The sequence below is a fragment of the Procambarus clarkii genome, chromosome 39 (assembly GCF_040958095.1).
Source record: "Procambarus clarkii isolate CNS0578487 chromosome 39, FALCON_Pclarkii_2.0, whole genome shotgun sequence".
Classification (NCBI taxonomy): domain Eukaryota; kingdom Metazoa; phylum Arthropoda; class Malacostraca; order Decapoda; family Cambaridae; genus Procambarus; species Procambarus clarkii.
This window is the reverse complement of record NC_091188.1, coordinates 14,593,360-14,618,159: the sequence shown is the minus strand read 5'-3', so window position 1 is coordinate 14,618,159 and position 24,800 is coordinate 14,593,360.

Below are 24,800 nucleotides of genomic sequence, written 5' to 3'. Positions count from 1 at the left end.
AACTGTTCTCTGAACAACAATGCATCATCCTATCCAACCTATCCTATTCTAACCTATTCCTCCCCTACCTAATTAGTAATTAGCTTGATTAGGTAAAAATTAGTAATTAGTTTGATTAGGTAACTTACCTAATCAAACTTACCTAACCTAACCTAAACTAACATTACCCTACCTTATCTTACCTTACTAAACTTAACTTACATAACCAATCCTAACATAACTAACCTAACTTACCTAACCTAACCCAACCTAACTAACCTAACTAACCTAACCTAACTTACCTAATCTAACTTATCGTAACTTACCTATCCTAACTAAATGTAATTTACCTAACCTAACTTAAATTACATAACCTAACTTACCTAACCTAACTAAACTTACCTAACCTAGCCTAACTTAACCTATCCTAACTTGCATAACCTAACCTAACATAACTTACATAACCTAACTAACCTAACCTAACCTTTCCTTACCTAAAGTAACTTACATAACCTAACCTAACTTTCATAACCTAACATAACTTACATAACCTTACCTAACTTTCATAACCTAACATAACTTATATAACCTAACCTAACTTTCATAACCTAACATAACTTACATAACCTAACCTAACTTTCATAACCTAACCTAACTAACCTAACCTTTCCTTACCTAAAGTAACTTACATAACCTAACCTAACTTACCTAACGTAAGTTACCTAAACGTGTGCCTCAAGTAGGAGTTCCGGTGTCATTATCCACTGACAAATTTATGATATAAATTTGCCCACACAGCAAATTGGGTACGAAATTTGGACTCTGGTGATACCCGGTGTTGGTGGAACAGACTCTGCGTCATGAGTTGTACAAACATTATACCTGGCATTATAATGAGTTGTACAAACATTATACCTGGCATTATAATGAGTTGTACAAACATTATACCTGGCATTATAATGAGTTGTACAAACATTATACCTGGCATTATAATGAATTGTACAAACATTATACCTGGCATTATAATGAGTTGTACAAACATTATACCTGGCATTATAATGAGTTGTACAAACATTATACCTGGCATTATAATGAGTTGTATAAACATTATACCTGGCATTATAATGAGTTGTACAAACATTATACCTGGCATTATAATGAGTTGTACAAACATTATACCTGGCATTATAATGAGTTGTACAAACATTATACCTGGCATTATAATGAGTTGTACAAACATTATACCTGACATTATAATGAGTTGTACAAACATTATACCTGGCATTATAGGCATTATAATGAATTGTACAAACATTATACCTGGCATTATAATGAGTTGTACAAACATTATACCTGGCATTATAATGAGTTGTACAAACATTATACCTGGCATTATAATGAGTTGTACAAACATTATACCTGGCATTATAATGAGTTGTACAAACATTATACCTGGCATTATAATGAGTTGTACAAACATTATACCTGGCATTATAATGAGTTGTACAAACATTATACCTGACATTATAATGAGTTGTACAAACATTATACCTGGCATTATAATGAGTTGTACAAACATTATACCTGGCATTATAATGAGTTGTACAAACATTATACCTGGCATTATAATGAGTTGTACAAAAATTATACCTGGCATTATAATGAGTTGTACAAACATTATACCTGGCAATATAATGAGTTGTACAAAAATTATACCTGGCATTATAATGAGTTGTACAAACAGTGGCTTGACTCAAAGCATCTGACATATTAAGTCTCAGTAGAACCCCAGCGCCATCCACCACGTCTGGCTACGTTAGTTATTTGTCTTGTAGACGTCGTTGATGCCCGCTCCAGAATACCCAAGGTTTGCCCAGGTTTACCCAGATTGGCCAAGGCTTGCCCAGGTTTCCCAAGGTTGCCCCAGGTTTACCCAGATATACCCACATTTGCCCAGCTTTGCAAACTTTCTGAATATTTACTCAAATAATATTATTTTCGAAGAAAATATATTGGAATACTTTTTGTTAACTTTTTTTTGTACATTTCCTACAGGTAACAATAAATCTATAAATACATTTTGGTAGTACTCGGCCAGGCGGGACAACAACAATAAATCTATAAATACATTTTGGTAGTACTCGGCCAGGCGGGAGAACAATGGCTAGCCTTCGGTGTACCAGTACTGTGCTGGCCCGATGCTTCCCATTACACAAAAATAGCTAATAATCATATACATAGTGATAACAGAAGTCATCTTCATCCACAACCTTATGCCCAGATCTGGCCAAGAATACGAACATCAGAATAGTTTAACTAGTAGAAGGGACATAAGGGACTTACCCTCTTCATTAATAGGTAAACACACAGCATCTCTGACTACTCTTGTCTGTGTTCGCTCTAACCTGTGATCACTCTCATCTGTGATTACTCTCGTGTGATTTGTCTTCACTCTCGGCTGTGGTTAAATACGTCTGTGATCACCTCTAGCTTGTAATCACTGTGGTTTGTCTTTGATCACTCTTCCTGTGATTACTCTCCTCTGTGGGTCCCTCTTCCTGTGATGATTGTCCCTCTGTGGTCCCTCTTCCTGTGATCACTGTCCCTTTGTGGTCCCTCTTCCTGTGATCACTGTCCCTTTGTGGTCCCTCTTCCTGTGATCACTCTCCTCTGTGGTCCCTCTTCCTGTGATCACTGTCCTCTGTGGTCCCTCTTCCTGTGATCACTGTCCCTCTGTGGTCCCTCTTCCTGTGATCACTGTCCTCTGTGGTCCCTCTTCCTGTGATCACTGTCTCTCTGTGGTCCCTCTTCCTGTGATCACTGTCTCTCTGTGGTCCCTCTTCCTGTGATCACTGTCCCTCTGTGGTCCCTCTTCCTGTGATCACTGTCCTCTGTGGTCCCTCTTCCTGTGATCACTGTCCTCTGTGGTCCCTCTTCCTGTGTTCACTGTCCTCTGTGGTCCCTCTTCCTGTGATCACTGTCCCTTTGTGGTCCCTCTTCCTGTGATCACTGTCCCTTTGTGGTCCCTCTTCCTGTGATCACTCTCCTCTGTGGTCCCTCTTCCTGTGATCACTGTCCTCTGTGGTCCCTCTTCCTGTGATCACTGTCCCTCTGTGGTCCCTCTTCCTGTGATCACTGTCCTCTGTGGTCCCTCTTCCTGTGATCACTGTCTCTCTGTGGTCCCTCTTCCTGTGATCACTGTCTCTCTGTGGTCCCTCTTCCTGTGATCACTGTCCTCTGTGGTCCCTCTTCCTGTGATCACTGTCCCTCTGTGGTCCCTCTTCCTGTGATCACTGTCCTCTGTGGTCCCTCTTCCTGTGATCACTGTCCTCTGTGGTCCCTCTTCCTGTGTTCACTGTCTCTCTGAGGTCCCTCTTCCTGTGATCACTGTCCTCTGTGGTCCCTCTTCCTGTGATCACTGTCTCTCTGTGGTCCCTCTTCATGTGATCACTGTCCTCTGTGGTCCCTCTTCCTGTGATCACTGTCCCTCTGTGGTCCCTCTTCCTGTGATCACTGTCCTCTGTGGTCCCTCTTCCTGTGATCACTGTCCTCTGTGGTCCCTCTTCCTGTGATCACTGTCTCTCTGTGGTCCCTCTTCCTGTGATCACTGTCCTCTGTGGTCCCTCTTCCTGTGATCACTCTCCTCTGTGGTCCCTCTTCCTGTGATCACTGTCCTCTGTGGTCCCTCTTCCTGTGATCACTGTCCTCTGTGGTCCATCTTCCTGTGATCACTGTCTCTCTGTGGTCCCTCTTCCTGTGATCACTGTCCTCTGTGGTCCCTCTTCCTGTGATCACTCTCCTCTGTGGTCCCTCTTCCTGTGATCACTGTCCTCTGTGGTCCCTCTTCCTGTGATCACTGTCCTCTGTGGTCCCTCTTCCTGTGATCACTGTCTCTCTGTGGTCCCTCTTCCTGTGATCACTGTCCTCTGTGGTCCCTCTTCCTGTGATCACTCTCCTCTGTGGTCCCTCTTCCTGTGATCAGATCATCCTAGGAGCAACACACCACTTACTACCAATGATTGAGGTTGATAGTCACGGATTGAGTTGATACACAGATTGGTTGATAGTCACAGACGTCACAGATTGAGGTCTGTGAGTTAGTGCAAGCTATTATACCCGGAATTAGAGGTTTTAGTTTACTGTTGACACAAGGAACAGCTGAGAGATGGAACAAATGCAGGAGAGAGCGGAGTGCCGAAGAATGGAAAGGAATAGGGAAGATACCCGTAACAATGTGAGAACAATGAATATTAAAATTGAGTGTAAACTTTAGCGACCACACGGAGTTAAACATAAATCACGTGTAAAAGTGCAGACAGAAGTTAGGCTGATTGTGGAGATAAAAGGAACAAAACATCTTAGGGAAAAAGAATGTCAAAGGAAAACAAAAATGACTTCGTGGAATATGTCAGCATCACTACACGCCCAAATGAGAGAGCAGCAGCGGCAAAAAAATTAAATACCACAAGATTACTTACTGAGAATAATAAGAACTGATAAAATGAGGACAGTGTTAACGGGGATTTACTATCCCAAATTAAACAAATGAAGGCCATGGGAAGAATATGATAAATGGAATGAGACAATTAATAATAGGTAATAGATAAAGCAACCACAATGCAAAGGGGAGAAGGGGGGCACGACCGCTAAGATTATAATACTTAAGAAGTTCAGTCACAGAGAATTAGGCTGGACCAGCAGAGCGAAACCGGTAGTAATTTGAAAATGAAAATAGGTGAAGCGAGTCAGAATTCACCTCAAAAATCAAGCTCAGGAGTCAAATGTCCGACATTTCAGATATTTTGAAAACTGCAAGGGAGTTTGGACAAAATATGACCCATAGCTGTTTTCATTAATTGGCATATTTTTCGGTATAAAAGGTCGTAATTTGAAAATGAAAATAGGTGCAGAGACTCAGAAATCTGCTCAAAAATCACGCTCAGGAGTGCAATTTACAACATTTCAGACATTTTGAAAACTGCAGGGGTGTTTGGGCAAAATATGACATATCGTCATTTTCAGTAATTGGTATATTTTCGGTATAAAATGTCGTACATTGAAAATAAAAATAGGTGCAGAGAGTCAGAATTCGGCTCAAAAATCACGCTCAGGAGTCAAATGTCCGACATTTTAGATATTTTGAAAACTGCAGGGGGGTTTGGGCAAAATATGACCCATCGCAGATTTCAGTAATTGGCATATTTTCTGTATAAAAGGTCGTATTGAAAAATGCAATTAGGTGTAGAAAGTAAGAATTGGGCTAAAAAATCTCGATCAGAAGTCAAATTTCAGAAATTTCAGATATTTTGAAAACTATAGGGGGGTTTGGCAAAATATGACCCATCGCAATTTTCAGTAATTGGCATATTTTCGGTATAAAAGGTCGTACATTGAAAATAAAAATAGGTGCAGAAAGTCAAAATTCGGCTCAAATATCGCACTTAGGATTCAAATTACCGACATTTCAGATATTTTGAAAACTGCAGGGGGGTTTGGGCAAAATATGACCAATCGCCGTTTTAATTAATTGGCATATTTTCGGTATAAAATGTCGTAATTGGAAAATGAAAATAGGTGCAGAGAGTCAGAACTCGGCACAAAAATCACGCTCAGGAGTCAAATTTCCGACATTTCAGATATTTTGAAAACTGCAGGGGGGTTTGGGCAGAATATGTCCCATAGCAGATTTCAGTAATTGGCATATTTTCGGTATAAAAGTTCGTAATTTGGAAATTAAAATAGGTGCAGAGAGAGAATTCGGCTCAAAAATCATGCTCAGGAGTCAAATTTACTGGGGTGAAGTGAGGGGGAGGATGGGGTGAAGTGAAGGGGAGGATGGGGTGAAGTGAGGGGGAAGGATGGGGTGAAGTGAAGGGGAGGATGGGATGAAGTGAGGGGGGAGGATGGGGGAGGATGGGGTGAAGTGAGGGGGAAGGATGGGGTTAAGTGAAGGGGAGGATGGGGTGAAGTGAGGAGAGGATGGGGTGATGTGAGGGGAGGATGGGGTGAAGTGAGGGGAGGATGGGGTGATGTGAGGGGAGGATGGGGTGAAGTGAGGGGAGGATGGGGTGAAGTGAGGAGAGGATGGGGTGATGTGAGGAGAGGATGGGGTGATGTGAGGGGAGGATGGGGTGAAGTGAGGGGAGGATGGGGTGAAGTGAGGAGAGGATGGGGTGATGTGAGGGGAGGATGGGGTGAAGTGAGGGGAGGATGGGGTGATGTGAGGGGAGGATGGGGTGAAGTGAGGGGAGGATGGGGTGATGTGAGGGGAGGATGGGGTGAAGTGAAGGGGAGGATGGGGTGAAGTGAAGGGAGGATGGGGTGAAGTGAAGGGAGGATGGGGTGAAGTGAGGGGAGGATGGGGTGATGTGAGGGGAGGATGGGGTGAAGTGAAGGGAGGATGGGGTGAAGTGAAGGGAGGATGGGGTGAAGTGAAGGGAGGATGGGGTGAAGTGAAGGGAGGATGGGGTGAAGTGAAGGGAGGATGGGGTGAAGTGAGGGGAGGATGGGGTGATGTGAGGGGAGGATGGGGTGAAGTGAGGGGAGGATGGGGTGATGTGAGGGGAGGATGGGGTGAAGTGAAGGGAGGATGGGGTGAAGGGGGCCTCACAACCACGGAGGACATAAGGAATAGATGATTGATTGATTGAAGAAAATTAAGCCACAAAAGAGGTGGCACGGGCATGAATGGCCCGTAAAAGGAATAGAGGGGATATGATAGCAATATACAAGATACTGTGGGGAATAGACAAGGTGAGAGCAAGTAGAACAGGTTGATGTTCACTCATTAGACCAGACTGATCACTCTACCAGTGATCTACCACACTCTACCACACTCTACCACACTCTACCACAGCCAGACAACCTTCCTGTATCACGTGACCCTCAAACCCCGGACTACTCAAACGACCTTCCTGATTGGTCGGGTAAATTAACGACAAGTACAGCTTTACACAATATAAACACAGCTTGAAACAGGCAACAGATGCCATAGTTGCCACAGCAACACAACATCTGTGGCCAGTTGCCACAGCAACACAACATCTGTGGCCAGTTGCCACAGCAACACAGCATCTCCCGGTGTTACTGTCAACACAGACCACAGCTCTCCGGAGAAGTAGTGAAACATTCTCTCAATAAAATAAATATCTCGTAGAGGAAGGGAAGGTTTTAAAAGCTGCCTCAGACGGCGATCACTAGGCGTCTTGACTGAGTCAGTGGTGGGTCACGGCTGACTCATCAGGCTCGCTAATGGCTGAGTCGGTGGTGGGTCACGGCTGACTCATCAGGCTCGCTAATGGCTGAGTCGGTGGTGGGTCACGGCTGACTCACCAGGCTCGCTAATGGCTGAGTCGGTGGTGGGTCACGGCTGACTCACCAGGCTCGCTAATGGCTGAGTCGGTGGTGGGTCACGGCTGACTCACCAGGCTCGCTAATGGCTGAGTCGGTGGTGGGTCACGGCTGACTCATCAGGCTCGCTAATGGCTGAGTCGGTGGTGGGTCACGGCTGACTCACCAGGCTCGCTAATGGCTGAGTCGGTGGTGGGTCACGGCTGACTCACCAGGCTCGCTAATGGCTGAGTCGGTGGTGGGTCACGGCTGACTCACCAGGCTCGCTAATGGCTGAGTCGGTGGTGGGTCACGGCTGACTCACCAGGCTCGCTAATGGCTGAGTCAATATGACACCGAGAAATATTTCCGGCGGCCGCTGGCTTCAGTTCGGTTAAAAATTAAATTGCCTTCAATATTAAATTGAGTCATGTGAATTTGATGTGGAGATGCGCGGGCGGACGAGGGGGTAAATGAGTAAGTGGGTGAGTGAATGAGTAAGGGGGTGAGTGAATGAGTAAGTGGGTGAGTGAATGAGTAAGGGGGGTGAGGGAATGAGTAAGGGGGGTGAGGGAATGAGTGGGAGTGAGTGGATGAGTGAGGGTGAGTAGATAAGTGCGGGTGAGTAAATGAGAGTGAGGTGGTGAGAATGGATGAGGGGATATGAGTGAGTAATTAGTAGCGGTAGTAGGAATGAATAGTCGGTGAGTAAGGCAGCGAGATACTCCCCACTGGTTACACCTGGAGTGTATTCCTGTGTCTATAGGTGTGTGTGTACACACCTAGTTGTGCTTGCGGGGGTTGAGCTCTGGCTCTTTCGTCCCGCCTCTCAACCATCAATCAACTAATGTATAGGTTCCTGAGCCTATTGGGCTCTATCATATCTACACTTGAAACTGTGTATGGAGTCAGCCTTCACCTAATCACTGCCTAATGCATTCCATTTATTAACTACTCTGACACTGAAAAAGTTCTTTCTAACGTTCCTGTGGCTCATTTGGGTACTCAATTTCTACCTGTGTCCCCTAGTGCGTGTGCCCCTTGTGTTAAATAGTCTGTCTTTATCTACCCTATCAATTCCTCTGAGAATCTTGTATGTAGTGATCATGTCCCCCTCTAACTCTTCTGTCTCCCAGTGACGTGAGGTTTAATTCCCGTAGTCTCTCCTCGTAGATCAAAACCCTCAGTTCGGGTACTAGTCTGGTGACAAACCTTTGAACCTTTTCCTGTTTAGTCTTATGCTTAACTAGATTTGGACTCCATGCTGGAGCCTCATACTCCAGGATTGGTCCGACATATGTGGTATACAAAGTTCTGAAAGATTCCTTAAACAAGTTTCTAAAGGTCGTTCTTATGTTAGTCAACGTGGCATATGCCGCTGATGTTATCCTCTTGATATGGGCTTCAGGAGACAGGTCTGGCGTGATATCAACCCCTAGGTCTTTGTCTCTCTCTCTGACTCTTGAAATATTTCATCTCCCAAATGATACCTAGTATCTGGTCTCCTGCTCCTTACACCTATCTTCCTTACATTACATTTGCTTGGGTTAAACTCTAACAACCATTGGTTCGACCATTCCTGCAGCTTGTCCAGGTCTTCTTGAAGCCTCAAGCTTCAAGAAGATCTGGATTAGAACAGGTCTAATCCAGGTCTTATATAGAAGGATTAAGACCTCTGTCTTAATCCTTCTCATAATTTTGGCATCGTCAGCAAACATTGAGAGGAATGAGTCTATACCCTCTGGGAGATCATTTACGTAGATCAGAAACAGGATAGATTCGAGTACAGAGCCCTGTGGGACTCCATTGGTGACTTCACGCCAATCTGAGGTCTCACCCTTCACTGTAACTCTGTTTCCTATTGCTTAGGTACTCCCTTATCCCCTGGAGCGCCCTACCAGTTTCTCCTGCCTGTTTCTCCAGCTTATGCATCAACCTTTTATGGGGTACTGTGTCAAAGGCTTTCCGACAGTCCAAAAAAATGTAGTCCGCCCATCCTTCTCTTTCTTGCTTAATCTTTGTCACCTGCTCGTAGAATTCTATTAAGCCTGTAAGGAAAGATTTACCCTCCCTGAACCCATGTTGATGGGTTGTCACGAAGTTCCTTCTCTCCTGATGTGTTACTAGGTTTTTTCTCACAATCTTCTCCATCACCTTGCATGGTATACAAGTTAAGGACAATGGCCTGTAGTTCAGTGCCTCTTGTCTATCACCCTTTTTGTATATTGGGACTCCATTAGCCGTCTTCCATATTTCTGGCAGGTCTCCCGTCTCCAGTGACCTACTATACACTATGGAGAGTGGCAAGCAGAGTGCTCCTGCACACTCTTTCAATACCCATGGTGAGATTCCGTCGGGCCAACAGCCTTCCTTACCCCCAGATTCAGCAGGTGCCTCTTGACCTCATCTCTTATAATTTCGAAACCTTCCAAGACCGCCTGGTTTACTGCCACCTCTCCTAGCGCAGTGGCCTCTCCTTGATCTATTGTGAAGACCTCCTGGAACCTCTTGTTGAGTTCTTCACACACCTCTTTGTCATTCTCTGCGTACCTGTCCTCACCCGTTCTATGTTTCATCACCTGTTCCTTCACTGTTGTTTTTCTCCTGATGTGACTGTGGAGTAGCTTTGGTTCGGGCTTGGCTTTATTAGCTATATAATTTTCATACTTTTTCTCAGCTTCTCTTCTCACACTAACATACTCGTTCCTGGTTCTCTGGTATCTCTCTCTACTGTCTGGTGTTCTGTTATTACGGAAGTTCCTCCATGCTCTTTTGTTCAGTTCCTTTGCTTTCATACATTCCCTATTAAACCACGGACTCTTCTTTTGCTTTTCGTTTTTTTTCATGTTTGGCCGGAATAAACCTGTTTACTGCCTCCTGACACTTTTGGGTGACATAGTCCATCATTTCTTGTATGGACTTAGTTCTGAGTTCTGTGTCCCATGGAATATCCCTTAGGAATTTTCTCATCTCATAATTTCCCTTTCGGTACGCCAGCCCTTAGTTTTCCAGTTCCTTTTTTTGGGAGATGATTCCTAGCTCAACCAGGTACTCAAAGCTCAATACACTGTGATCACTCATTCCTAAGGGGGCTTCCAACTTAACTTCCCTTATATCCGACTCATTTAGGATAAATATCAGATCAAGCAAAGCTGGTTCATCCCCTCCTCTCATTCTTGTCGGTCCCTTGACGTGTTGGCTTAGAAAGATTAGCAGCTTAGCTGTCCACGTGTCCGGTCCTCCATGTGGGTCTCTGTTCTCCCAATCTATCTTCCCGTGGTTGAAGTCTTCCATGATTAGTAGTTTGGATCCGTTCCTACTAGCTACAGAAGCTGCTCTCTCTCTATTATATTGATGGAAGCCATGTTGTTTCTATCATATACCTGTCTGCGTCTCCTGTCGTTTGGTGGGGGGTTATATATGATTACTACTATAATTTTTTGTCCTCCAATAGCTATGGTGCAGGCGATGAGTCACAATAACGTGGCTGAAGTATGTTGACCAGACCACATACTAGAAAGTGAAGGGAAGACGACGTTTTGTTCCATCCTGGACCATTCTCAAGTCGATTGTCTAGACAATCAACTTGAGAATGGTCCAAGACGGACCGAAACGTCGCCGTCCCTTCACTTTCTAGTGTGTGGTCTGGTCAATAATAGCTATGGTACCTGTTATGTAGTCACTGAAATCTTCATATCCCTGAATAACATCTCTTCAAAATTCCAGCCTTTTCTTATCAGCAGAGCTACACCACCGCCTCCTCTTCCTTCTCTCTTTCCTCACTACATAGTAGTCCTGTGGAAACACTGCATTTGCTATGATTTTCCCTAACTATGTTTCTGTGAGTGCTATTATGTCTGGGTTTTCTTCTAGTGCCCATTCTCCAAGTTCACTTGTTTTATATGTAATCCCATCTATGTTAGTATACATTGCCTTGAAGCTCACTTTCTTCTGTACATTCATTTTGTGTGTGTGTGTGTGTGTGTGTGTGTGCGTGTGCGTGTGCGTGTGCGTGTGCGTGTGCGTGTGTGTGTGTGTGTGTGTGTGTGTGTGTGTGTGTGTGTGTGTGTGTGTGTGTGTGTGTGTGTGTGTGTGCTATTACCACATCCAGGAAAGACATACTGTTATTGACTCAGGGAGTCAGGGAGTCCTGACTCACTCCATAGATGCTTTTTAGATCAACTAAGTTCTTCCAGGCATTTGACTGTTAAAAATATGTCGTCGACCTCACGGCAGTTAACTATTTTGAGTCTCGGTCTGACCTGCCACAAAATCAAAATCTTATCAAAACCTAAAAGGAATCCAAAACGTCTCGAAATAGAAATGCTTGTAGAGGAGATCCATCAGTTTATAGAGGACAACAACAAGGAAACAATTCATCATCACTGACACGTTCCTGGATGATCTAACAGCAGAGGCGGGGATGAAATGAAGAACACCCTCATCGTAAACCTTGACCCCACGACTCAAAGAAGCGGCTAAACCACTGAAACATTTCGGAAGTCGTAACAATAAGTAAAGCCAACAAGACACCAACGTATGTACTGATACCAACCCTAGAACATATTAATAAAATCAGTGACGTCCTCAATGACGACACTAAATTTCAGCGAATTACCAGGAACCCCTTTGAAAGACAGTGAACACACACACACACACACACAGTGAACAAAACTATATCTGCAATCAACCCATAGGGGTGGAATTCACTTCGCTGAGCTTCAAGGCGACGATGGGCTAGGATATGTCTATTACAATGTTAAGACCCACGAACCTGGTAATCCACTACGACAAATGATCACTCAGATACCAACACCAAGCTTCCACATTGCAAAAAAGACTAAACGAACTCCTAACTACAAAAGCTCCAAGCAACTACAGTCTACAATCATCAGCATATTTCCTAGAGATAATCAAGACTGATAATCAAGATAACCAAGAATTATTGCTTCACTGAACGTCGAATCCCAATTTACCGACAGTCCCGGTCGACACCACCACAAATGCTCCCTGGCAGAGTAGACGAGAGCACCTCTAAATTACACATACCCAAGCCACACCTGAAGAGTCTTCTCGAGGAATGTACAAAAGGAAGTTCCTTTCAACAGTCCACAAGGGGCCACGTATCTACAGGTACACGGAGCAGCAATGGGCTTCCCCCTAGGAGTGTTATTTTGCTAATTTTTACATGGGCACCATCGAGGAGAGTCTTCTGTAGCAGGCACACACACCAGGTGTATACTGCCGTTATCTTGATGACATATTCGTGATAGTAAAATAGCTGGAAGAACTTAATCGATCTAAAAAGACATACACTAATGCACCCACTTACAGTCCTAACTACACACTAATCAACCCACTTACAGTCCTAACTACACACTAATGCACCCACTTACAGTCCTAACTACACACTAATAAACCCACTTACAGTCCTAACTACACACTAATCAACCCACCTACAGTCCTGTGTTCCTTACTTATTACGAAAGATGATGGAAAAATCATACGATGCTATCTTGAGATGATGATTTCGGGGCTTTATTGTCCCCCGCGGCCCGGTCCTCGACCAGGCCTCCACCCCCAGGAAGCAGCCCGTGACAGCTGACTAACTCCCATGTACCTATTTACTGCTAGGTAACAGAAGCATCAGGGTGAAAGAAACTCTGCCCATTGTTTCTCACTGGCGCCCAGGATAGAACCCGGGACCACAGAATCACGCGACCAGAGTTCTGTCCGCTCAGCCACCGGCTCCCTGCTAGTAGGGAGATGCTCAGATGGTTATCTTGAGATCTTGAGATGATTTCGGGGCTTTAGTGTCCCCGCGGCCCGGTCCTCGACCAGGCCTCCATCCCCAGGAAGCAGCCCGTGACAGCTGACTAACACCCAGGTACCTATTTTACTGCTAGGTAACAAGGGCAGAGGGTGAAAGAAACTCTGCCCATTGTTTCTCGCCGGCGCCTGGAATCGAACCCAGGACCACAGGATCACAAGTCCAGCGTGCTGTCCACTCGGCTGACCGGCTCCCAGATGGTAGTAGAACTTCTGAATAGAAGGGCAGATTTTATGTTCTTGGACAGTTGGAAAGCCTTCGACACTGCCCCACAGGAGATTAGTGCACAAATGAGAAACAGACAGGAGGGGGGGCTGGTAACCTGGTGGATAGCGCGCAGGACTCATAATTCTGTGGCGCGGGTTCGATTCCTGCACCAGGCAGGAACAAATGGGCAAAGTTTCTTTCACCCTGAATGCCCATGTTACCTAGCAGTAAATATGTACCTGGGAGTTAGCTGTCACGGGCTGCTTCCCGGTGTGTGTGTGTGTGTGTGTGTGTGTGTGTGTGTGTGTGTGTGTGTGTGTGTGTGTGTGTGTGTTTGTGTGTGTGTGTGTTTGTGTGTGTGTGTGTGGTGTGTGGATAAAAGAAAAGTAGTTAGTAAACAGTTGATTGACAGTTGAGAGGCGGGCCGAAAGAGCAGAGCTCAACCCCTGTAAACACAACTAGGTGAATATAGGGGTGACAGGGTAGGACTCAGGTGGACAAGGAAGTACCTCAGCAACAGAAAATTCACATTGCGAGGAGAGACCTTAGAGTGATGGGATGGTACCCGTGGCGTTCCACAAGGGCCAGTTCCTGGGCCCATCCTTTTCTTAATTTATGTGAACGGCCCAACTATAGCGTACAGCTTTCCTCTCTCTCTCTTCGTTGACAATGTAAAAATCATGAGGAAGATAAATACAATAGAAGACTGTATTAAACTAAAACAAGACCTTATCTTGAGGTTATCTTGAGATGATTTCGGGGCTTTTTAGTGTCCCCGCGGCCCGGTCTTCGATCAGGCCTCCACCCCAGGAAGCAGCCCGTGACAGCTGACTAACACCCAGTTACCTATTTTACTGCTAGGTAACAGGGGCATAGGGTGAAAGAAACTCTGCCCATTGTTTCTCGCCGGCGCCTGGGATCGAACCCAGGACCACAGGATCACAAGTCCAGCGTGCTGTCCGCTAGGCCGACCGGCTCCCTACTTGGACAAATCGAAAATATGGTTCTTTAAATGGCCATTAGAGTTCAACTTGAGCATGAGCAAATGAAGCTGGGTATGTAGAACTGGAGACCAGACACAAGGTACTGCCTCTAGAACTGCCACAAGAACTGTGAACAATGAGTCGTATAGAATCTTGTGCATCTTTTAAGTCAGACCAATTTAGTAATATTTGGTACTAACGTGGCTCCATTATCTCGTTAAACATAAAACGAAGCTGCAGAAAGTTCAGAGGTGTAACACCAGAGTAATCCCAGAGCTGAGAGGGATGTGATACCAAGAAAGATTACAGGATTTAATCCACACATCAGAGAGAGAGAGAGAGAGAGAGAGAGAGAGAGAGAGAGAGAGAGAGAGAGAGAGAGAGAGAGAGAGAGAAACCAGAAAGACATGATTACCACATACAAAATATTCAGAGGAATAAACAGGGCAGAAAAAAAAACAGAATATTTAGCAAGGCCAGTATAGGAATATCGAGACACAGATGGAATTAAGTACCCCTAATGAGCCACAGTGACATTATAAAGATTTGTTTAGTGTCCGAGTAGTGAACGAGTAGTGTCCGAGTAGTGTCCGAGTAGTGAACGAGTAGTGTCCGAGTAGTGTCCGAGTAGTGAACGAGTAGTGTCCGAGTAGTGTCCGAGTACTGAACGAGTAGTGTCCGAGTAGTGTCCGAGTAGTGAACGAGTAGTGAACGAGTAGTGAACGAGTAGTGAACGAGTAGTGAACGAGTAGTGTCCGAGTAGTGAACGAGTAGTGTCCGAGTAGTGTCCGAGTAGTGAACGAGTAGTGAACGAGTAGTGTCCGAGTAGTGAGCGAGTAGTGTCCGAGTAGTGAACGAGTAGTGTCCGAGTAGTGAGCGAGTAGTGTCCGAGTAGTGAACGAGTAGTGTCCGAGTAGTGTCCGAGTAGTGAACGAGTAGTGTCCGAGTAGTGAACGAGTAGTGTCCGAGTAGTGTCCGAGTAGTGAGCGAGTAGTGTCCGAGTAGTGAACGAGTAGTGTCCGAGTAGTGAGCGAGTAGTGTCCGAGTAGTGAACGAGTAGTGTCCGAGTAGTGTCCGAGTAGTGTCCGAGTAGTGTCCGAGTAGTGAACGAGTAGTGTCCGAGTAGTGTCCGAGTAGTGAGCGAGTAGTGTCCGAGTAGTGAACGAGTAGTGTCCGAGTAGTGAACGAGTAGTGAACGAGTAGTGTCCGAGTAGTGAACGAGTAGTGTCCGAGTAGTGAACGAGTAGTGTCCGAGTAGTGTCCGAGTAGTGAACGAGTAGTGTCCGAGTAGTGAACGAGTAGTGTCCGAGTAGTGAACGAGTAGTGTCCGAGTAGTGAACGAGTAGTGTCCGAGTAGTGTCCGAGTAGTGTCCGAGTAGTGAGCGAGTAGTGAGCGAGTAGAATGTGCTGAGAGGTGGTGGAGTCTGCCTCCAGTCTCTGTATATTGAGACTGGAGGCAGTATATAGATGTGACAGAGCCCAATAGGACCTGGAACCTATATATTAGTCCATAAACAGTAGATGGGTGGGGACCCAGGAACAGTCACTCATTTCCACCCCCCCACCCCCCCCCCCCCCAAATACAGCCAGGTGAGTAGACCCGCAGTCCAATCCAAGTACCCCCACAGCCCTATCCAAACACTAATCCACCCACCCATAGGCATATCCATACATTAATCTACCCACCTACAGTATTATCCTCACTAATTAACCCACTTACAATCTTATCTACAAACTAATCCACCCACAATCCCACCTACACTTTAAGCCACCGCTCCCCCCACCACCACACAAAAGCCGCCTCATTTGCTTCATTACTGCCACCAAGGTCAATTGGGTCGCTGGCTGCCGTAATTAAAGTTGTAAGATTATTGATTCAGCTTGACTTGCCGACCTATCAGGACTCACGGATTTTGTGGGGGGGGGGGGGATTATTGTTTGGGAGAGGTGGGAGAGGTGGGAGAGGTGGAGGCAGGGAAGGAAAAGAAGGACAATTTTTTGTATATGTACTAACTAAATATGTATTGTATTTGTGTATTAACTAAAGGGGTAGCCGGCTGCTCCCGGGTCTCTCTTCCTATCTCTTTCTCCCTCTCAAACTTTCTTCTCAGAGATCCTCCCCTCCCACGTCTTCTTCCCTCTCTCTCTCTCTCTCCATTTCCCTCTCCCCCCACTCTCTCACCTCTCCCTCATCTCTACCATCCCTCTCCACTTTTCTCCCACTCTTTTACAACATCACCCCTCTTCATCTCTCAATCCCCCTCCCTCTCCCATCTCTCTCTCTCTCTCTCTCTCTCTCTCTCTCTCTCTCTCTCTCTCTCTCTCTCTCTCTCTCTCTCTCTCTCTCTCTCTCTCTCTCTCTCTCTCTTTCCCAGAAAATTATATAATGAATGTTTTTTTTTATTAATATATTAGGTACATCTACAATGAATGTTCATCGTTTCTTTTGATACAATCTAGGGACTCGGGCAGCCACCTCTTACTGATTACGTGGCGGGGGTCCATACTGGGACCGTACCCATTTTTAATAGGACCAATAGGACCGACCCACAACCAGTCTATGTTTGTCTCGTACCCCACATTATTCACCCTGCAAAGTCGGGTGAGGCTAGCTGCCAAGCATATGGCCTCCAGACATTATGAAAGAGATAGACATTCTTCCGTAAATATAGACGGGTCGGTCACCAGATGCTATCATACGGTACTTAGGTGACAAGGGTTTAATGATGACGCCATATTGGTGGTCGATTACGGGGTGGAGTAGTGTGGGTGGTGGGAGGCAGGTGGGTGTGGTGTGGGTGGTGGGAGGCAGGTGGTGTAGTGTGGGTGGTGGGAGGCAGATGGGTGTAGTGTGGGCGGTGGGAGGCAGGTGGGTGTAGTGTGGGTGGTGGGAGGCAGGTGGGTGTGGTGTGGGTGGTGGGAGGCAGGTGGGTGTAGTGTGGGTGGTGGGAGGCAGGTGGATGTAGTGTGGGTGGTGGGAGGCAGGTGGGTGTGGTGTGGGTGGTGGGAGGCAGGTGGGTGTAGTGTGGGTGGTGGGAGGCAGGTGGGTGTGGTGTGGGTGGTGGGAGGCAGATGGGTGTAGTGTGGGCGGTGGGAGGCAGGTGGGTGTAGTGTGGGCGGTGGGAGGCAGGTGGGTGTAGTGTGGGTGGTGGGAGGCAGGTGGGTGTAGTGTGGGTGGTGGGAGGCAGGTGGGTGTAGTGTGGGTGGTGGGAGGCAGGTGGGAGTAGTGTGGGTGGTGGGAGGCAGGTGGGTGTAGTGTGGGTGGTGGGAGGCAGGTGGGTGTAGTGTGGGTGGTGGGTGGCAGGTGGGTGTAGTGTGGGTGGTGGGAGGCAGGTGGGTGTAGTGTGGGTGGTGGGAGGCAGGTGGGTGTAGTGTGGGTGGTGGGAGGCAGGTGGGTGTAGTGTGGGTGGTGGGAGGCAGGTGGGTGTAGTGTGGGTGGTGGGAGGCAGGTGGGTGTAGTGTGGGTAGTGGGTGGCAGATGGGTGTAGTGTGGGTGGTGGAAGGCAGGTGGGTGTAGTGTGGGAGGCAGGTGGGTGTAGTGTGGGAGGCAGGTGGGTGTAGTGTGGGAGGCAGGTGGGTGTAGTGTGGGAGGCAGGTGGGTGTAGTGTGGGAGGCAGGTGGGTGTAGTGTGGGAGGCCGGTGGGTGTAGTGTGGGTAGTGGGAGGCAGGTGAGTGTAGTGTGGGTGGTGGGAGGCAGGTGGGTGTAGTGTGGGTGGTGGGAGGCAGGTGGGTGTAGTGTGGGTGGTGGGATGGTCGTCACCATCCCTATAACACTCCCATACACTCACACGTCACCACGGAAAGCCTCGTCCGGCCGCCAGCCACACAGACAGGCAGACAGTTATTGGATCTGTAACAGTCTTACTGTTACAGTCAGAGGTGCTCAGTCATGCCCATGCCGATCCCTCGAGCAAAAGACTGCACTCTGGGGGTCGAACTTTATTGAAATGTTAAGCCTTGCAAACCATTCCACCCATTTCATTGGGGGTCACCATTGGAGCCGTTCCCCCCTTTAATGGGAGCAGGTGGGCCGACCCCAACCACCCAATTACAGTCCTTTACTCTCCACAATTCACCCTGTAAAGCTGAAGGCCCAAAGTGAGCCCTGAGCATCTCCCCTCCAGCCTTGGATGACTTTATCTCTTATATAAATATTGATAAATATATATGTGTACAGCGTATACATACAATCATATATTAGTATATTTTGGTAGCAGTCTTTCCTGTAGACATATATTATTAAATATGACCGAAAAAGTAAGATTAATAATTCTAACACGAATTTTCTCAATATTTCTTATATTTCTTTTCACTGTTGATGGTAATTGAAAAATTAATTCTCCTAAATTCATTTTTATTTCTAGTCTGACGTGGCACTTGAATTCGTTTCGTAATAACTTATTACATTTTCAAAGACTTTAGTTTACACACACACAACTATAACTTGCAAACACTAAACAGAGTTTAAACAGCTTTGATTTTATACCTTCCTTTGGGTGAGGTGATATGTTACAACAGTTTTGGATGAGGTGAAAATAAACTTTCAACACAAGACAGAACACGAAACAATGGGTATAATATTTTGTAAGTTAAAGGGAAGAATGGAAGTAACTGCAAAGGGCCTATTGGCCCATATTTCTTGATGCTTCTATATTGGAGCGGAGTCTTGAAGTGGGTAGAATATAGTTGTGCATTAATTGGCTGTTGATTGCTGGTGTTGACCTCTTAATGTGTAGTGCCTCGCAGATATCAAACCGCCTGCTATCGCTGTATCTATCGATGATTTCCGTGTTGTTTGTTAAGACTTCTCTGGTGATGCTCTGTGGGAAGAGATTATATGTTCCTTAATGGAGCCCTGTTGCTTATGCATCGTTAATCGCCTGGAAAGAGATGTTGTTGTCTTGCCTATATACTGAATTCTTTGAGGCTTACAGTCCCCAAGTGGGCATTTGAAGGCATAGACGACATTGGTCTCTTTTAAAGCGTTCTGCTTTGTGTCTGGAGAGTTTCTCATGAGTAGGTTGGCCGTTTTCTTGGTTTTATAGTAAATCGTCAATTGTATCTTCTGATTTTTGTCTGTAGGGATAACGTTTCTATTAACAATATCTTTCAGGACCCTTTCCTCCGTTTTATGAGCTGTGGAAAAGAAGTTCCTGTAAAATAGTCTAATAGGGGGTACAGGTGTTGTGTTAGTTGTCTCTTCAGAGGTTGCATGGCGTTTCACCTTCCTTCTTATGATGTCTTCAACGAAACCATTGGGATCCGTTGTTGACTAGGACCTTCCTTACCCTACAGAGTTCTTCATCGACTTGCTTCCATCCTGAGCTGTGGCTGAGAGCACCGTCGACATAAGCGTTAACGACATTCCTCTTGTACCTGTCTGGGCAGTCACTGTTGGCATTGAGGCACATTCCTATGTTTGTTTCCTTAGTGTAGACTGCAGTGTGGAAACCCCCGCTCCTTTCCATGACTGTTACATCTAGATAGGGCAGCTTCCCATCCTTCTCCATCTCGTAAGTGAAAGGCAACACAGAATTCCGCTCAAATGCCTCCTTCAGCTCCTGCAGATGTCTGACATCAGGTACCTGTGTAAAAATGTCGTCAACATACCTGCAGTATATGGCCTGTTTCAAGTTCATGTCGACTAAGACCTTTTGCTCGGTGGGAACATCGAACATCGAACAAAAGGTATAGAACTGTCTCTGTGCTTCAAACTGTCTCTCTGCTTCCCTTTTCACTCTGAGGTACTCATTCCTGGCCCTCTTGTTTCTCTCCCTGTTCTCTGGTGTTCTATTATTCCTGTAGTTTCCCCATGTTCTTTTACTCAATTGCTTCGCTACCTTACATACCTGGTTGAACCATGGATTCTTCTGTTGTTTTTCGGTTTTCTCCTTTTGGACTGTGATAAACTTATCTGCAGCGTCCTGGCACTTCTGGGTGACATAATCCATCATATCCTGCACAGTCTTCTCTTTGTGTTTTTGTTTCTTATGGTATTTCCCTGAGGAAGTTCCTCATCTCATCATATTTTCCTCTTCGGTAATTTAGTCTTTTCTCTTCCTATCCCGTCCTTAGATAGGTTATCCCTACCTCCACCAAATACTCAAATGTGAGTACCCTGTTGTCACTCATTCCTATTGGGGCTTCAAATTTGACTTCCCTTATTTCTGATTCATTCAATGTGAATATCAGGTCGAGTCTAGCTGGTTCATCATTGCCTCTCATTCTTGTGGGTTCTCTGACATGCTGGCTCAGAAAGTTCCTTGTTGCCACTTCCAAGAGTTTAACTCTCCATGTATCTTCACCTCCATGTGGGTCCCCATTCTTCCAGTCTATCTTTCCATGGTTGAAATCACCCCTGATTAAGAGTCTGGAGCCACTCCTGCAGGTAACTGAAGCTGCTCTCTCTATTATATTGTGTATATATATATATATATATATATATATATATATATATATATATATATATATATATATATATATATATATATATATATATATATATATATTGTGTGTGTGTGTGTGTGTGTGTGTGTGTGTGTGTGTATTCATCTAGTTGTATTCACCTAGTTGTGCTTACGGGAGTTGAGCTTTGCTCTTTCGGCCCGCCTCTCAACTGTCAATCAACTGTTACTAACTACTACTACTACTATTTTTTCCCCCACAACACACACACACACACACACACACACCAGGAAGCAGCCCGTGACAGCTGACTAACTCCCTGGTACCTATTTACTGCTAGGTAACAGGAGCATATGGTGAAAGACACTCTGCCCATAGTTTCTCACCGGCGCCCGGGATCGAACCCAGGACCACAGGATCACGCATCCAGCGTGCTATCCGCTCAGCCGCCGGCCCAGCTCAGCTCAGCCGCCGGCCCAACTCAGCTCAGCCGTGTGTAATTTCCTAATTAATTTTCCTAATGTAATTTTCCTGTAGTTACAGGATGAGAGCTTCGCTCGTGGTGTCCCGTCTTCCCAGCACTCTTTGCCATATAACGCTTTGAAACTACTGACGGTCTTGGCCTCCACCACCGTCTCACCTAACTTGTTCCAACCGTCTACCACTCTGTTTGCGAAAGTGAATTTTCTTATATTTCTTCGGCATCTGTGTTGTTCTTAAAGTTCCAGGTCTCAGGAAATCTTCCCTATCGATTTTATCAATCCCTGTTACTATTTTGTATGTAGTGATCATATCACCTCTTTTTCTTCTGTCTTCTAGTTTTGGCATATTTAATGCCTCTAACCTCACCTCGTACCTCTTGCCCTTCAGTTCTGGGAGCCACTTAGTAGCGTGTCTTTGCACCTTTTCCAGTTTGTTGATGTGCTTCTTAAGATATGGGCACCACACAACCGCTGCATATTCTAGCTTTGGCCTAACAAAAGTCGTGAACAATTTCTTTAGTATATAGCCATCCATGTATTTAAAAACAATTCTGAAGGTAGAAAGCGTGGCATAGGCTCCTCGCACAATATTCTTTATGTGGTCCTCAGGTGATAGTTTTCTATCTAGAACCACCCCTAGATATCTTTCTTTATCAGAATTCTTTAAAGATTTCTCACATAATATATAGGTTGTGTGGGGTCTATGTTCTCCTATTCCACATTCCATAACATGGCATTTATTAACATTAAATTCCATTTGCCAAGTGGTGCTCCATATACTTATTTTGTCCAGGTCATTTTGAAGGGCATGACAATCATCTAAGTTTCTTATCCTTCCTATTATCTTAGCATCATCAGCAAACATGTTCATATAATTCTGTATACCAACTGGTAGATCATTTATGTAGACAATAAACATCACTGGTGCAAGAACTAAACCCTGTGGTACTCCACTTGTGACATTTCTCCAGTCCGATATATTGCCTCTGATCACAGCCCTCATTTTTTTATCAGTCAGAAAATTTTTCATCCATGTTAGAAGCTTACCCGTCACCCCTCCAATATTTTCCAGTTTCCAGAACAACCGCTTATGTGGAACTCTGTCTAAAGCCTTTTTTAGGTCCAGATAGATGCAGTCAACCCAACCATCTCTTTCCTGTAATATCTCTGTTGCTCGATCATAGAAACTGAGTAAATTCGACACTCAGGATCTTCCAGATCGAAAACCATACTGTTTGTCTGATATTATATAATTTCTCTCCAGGTGTTCTACCCATTTAGTTTTAATTATTTTTTCCAGTATTTTGACTATTACACTTATCAATGATGCAGGTCTATAATTAAGGGGGTCTTCCCTGCTTCCACTTTTGTAGATTGGAACTATGTTAGCCTTTTTCCACACATCAGCTACAACTCCTGTAAACAGGGATGCCTGAAAAATCAGTTGAAGTGGAATGCTGAGCTCAGGTGCACATTCTGTGGGTGTGTATGTGTGTGTGTGTGTGTGTGTGTGTGTGTGTGTGTGTGTGTGTGTGTGTGTGTGTGTGTGTGTGTGTGTGTACTCACCTAGTTGTGTCTGCAGGATCGAGCACTGACTCTTGGATCCCGCCTTTCGAGCATCGGTTGATTACAGCAATGACTCCTGTCCCATTTCCCTATCATACCTGGTTTTAAAATTATGTATAGTATTTGCTTCCACAACCTGTTCCTGAAGTGCATTCCATTTTCCCACTACTCTCACGCTAAAAGAAAACTTCCTAACATCTCTGTGACTCATCTGAGTTTCCAGCTTCCATCCATGTCCCCTCGTTCTGTTACTATTCCGTGTGAACATTTCGTCTATGTCCACTCTGTCAATCCCTCTGAGTATCTTATACGTTCCTATCATGTCCCCCCTCTCCCTTCTTCTTCCTAGTGTCGTAAGGCACAGTTCCCTCAGGCGCTCCTCATACCCCATCCCTCGTAGCTCTGGGACGAGTCTCGTTGCAAACCTCTAAACTTTTTCCAGTTTCATTATATGCTTCTTCAGATGGGGACTCCATGATGAGGCGGCATACTCTAAGACTGGCCTCACGTATGCAGTGTAAAGCGCCCTAAATGCCTCCTTACTTAGGTTTCTGAATGATGTTCTAACTTTTGCCAGTGTAGAATACGCTGCTGTCGTTATCCTATTTATATGTGCCTCAGGAGATAGATTAGGTGTTACGTCCACCCCTAGCTCCCTTTCGCGCGTCGTCACAGGTAGGCTGTTCCCCTTCATTGTGTACTGTCCCTTTGGTCTCCTATCGCCTAGTCCCATTTCCATAACTTTACATTTGCTCGTGTTGAATTCCAGTAGCCATTTCTCTGACCATCTCTGCAACCTGTTCAGGTCCTCTTGGAGGATCCTGCAATCCTCATCTGTCACAACTCTTCTCATCAACTTTGCGTCATCCGCAAACATCGACATGTAGGACTCTACGCCTGTAAACATGTCGTTAACATATACAAGAAATAGAATTGGTCCCAGCACCGATCCTTGTGGTACTCCACTTGTTACTGTTCGCCAGTCCGACTTCTCGCCCCTTACCGTAACTCTTTGGCTCCTTCCTGTTAGGTAGTTCCTTATCCATGCTAGGACCTTTTCCCCCCACCCCCGCCTGCCTCCACCCCCGCCTGCCTCTCGAGCTTGAACAGCAGTCTCATGTGCGGTACTGTATCAAAGGCTTTTTGGCAGTCCAGAAATATGCAGTCTGCCCAACCATCTCTGTCCTGTCTTATCCTCGTTATTTTATCATAGAATTCCAGAAGGTTTGTTAGGCACGATTTCCCTGTCCAGAACCCATGTTGATGTTTGTTCACAAACCTAACGTTCTCCAGGTGTGCAACCAGTTGTAGCCTAATTATTCTCTCAAGTATTTTACAGGGGATGCTTGTCAGTGATACAGGTCTATAGTTAAGTGCCTCCTCCCTATCACCTTTCTTGAAGATCAGTATGTGTGTGTGTGTGTGTGCGTGCGCGCGCACATAAATGTAACTAACTAGATATATTCATACATAAAGTTAAGAAATATACTTTTATAGAAAGAGTGATATATTTTTATATGAATATGAATAATTATTTGAATAACATATATAGAAAATTTACATAAATTACATAAATTTAAGGGAACGCGCAGAGACTTCTGAATATAAAATAATTAGTTAAATAACATCCCTGAGCCCAAGTGCAGAGAAAGGTTAAGAATGGGAACAATAAAAAGAGAGAAAGAGGAGACATGCCGACTACTGCGAGGCTCATTAACGACCCCCTCACAGCATCTTCTTAAGGAAGATGACTGAAGGTGACATTTGCGGCAGAGAAACCAAGTGTGAGGATCATGAAGCCTGCGGGACTCTGAACCACGGGACGGGAATATGAATGAGTGGAGAAAATGCAACGTTTTGTGATGAATTTGTCATCATTAAGCTGAATGTTGACTCTTTAATGAAGAGAAGAGCCAAGTTCTGAACTTAGCAAGGAAGACAGTAAACTGACAGCCCTAAGACTCATCTTGTACCTTCTCAACAGCAGCGGTTGCAAAACCTTTTCACGAATCCCCTGGA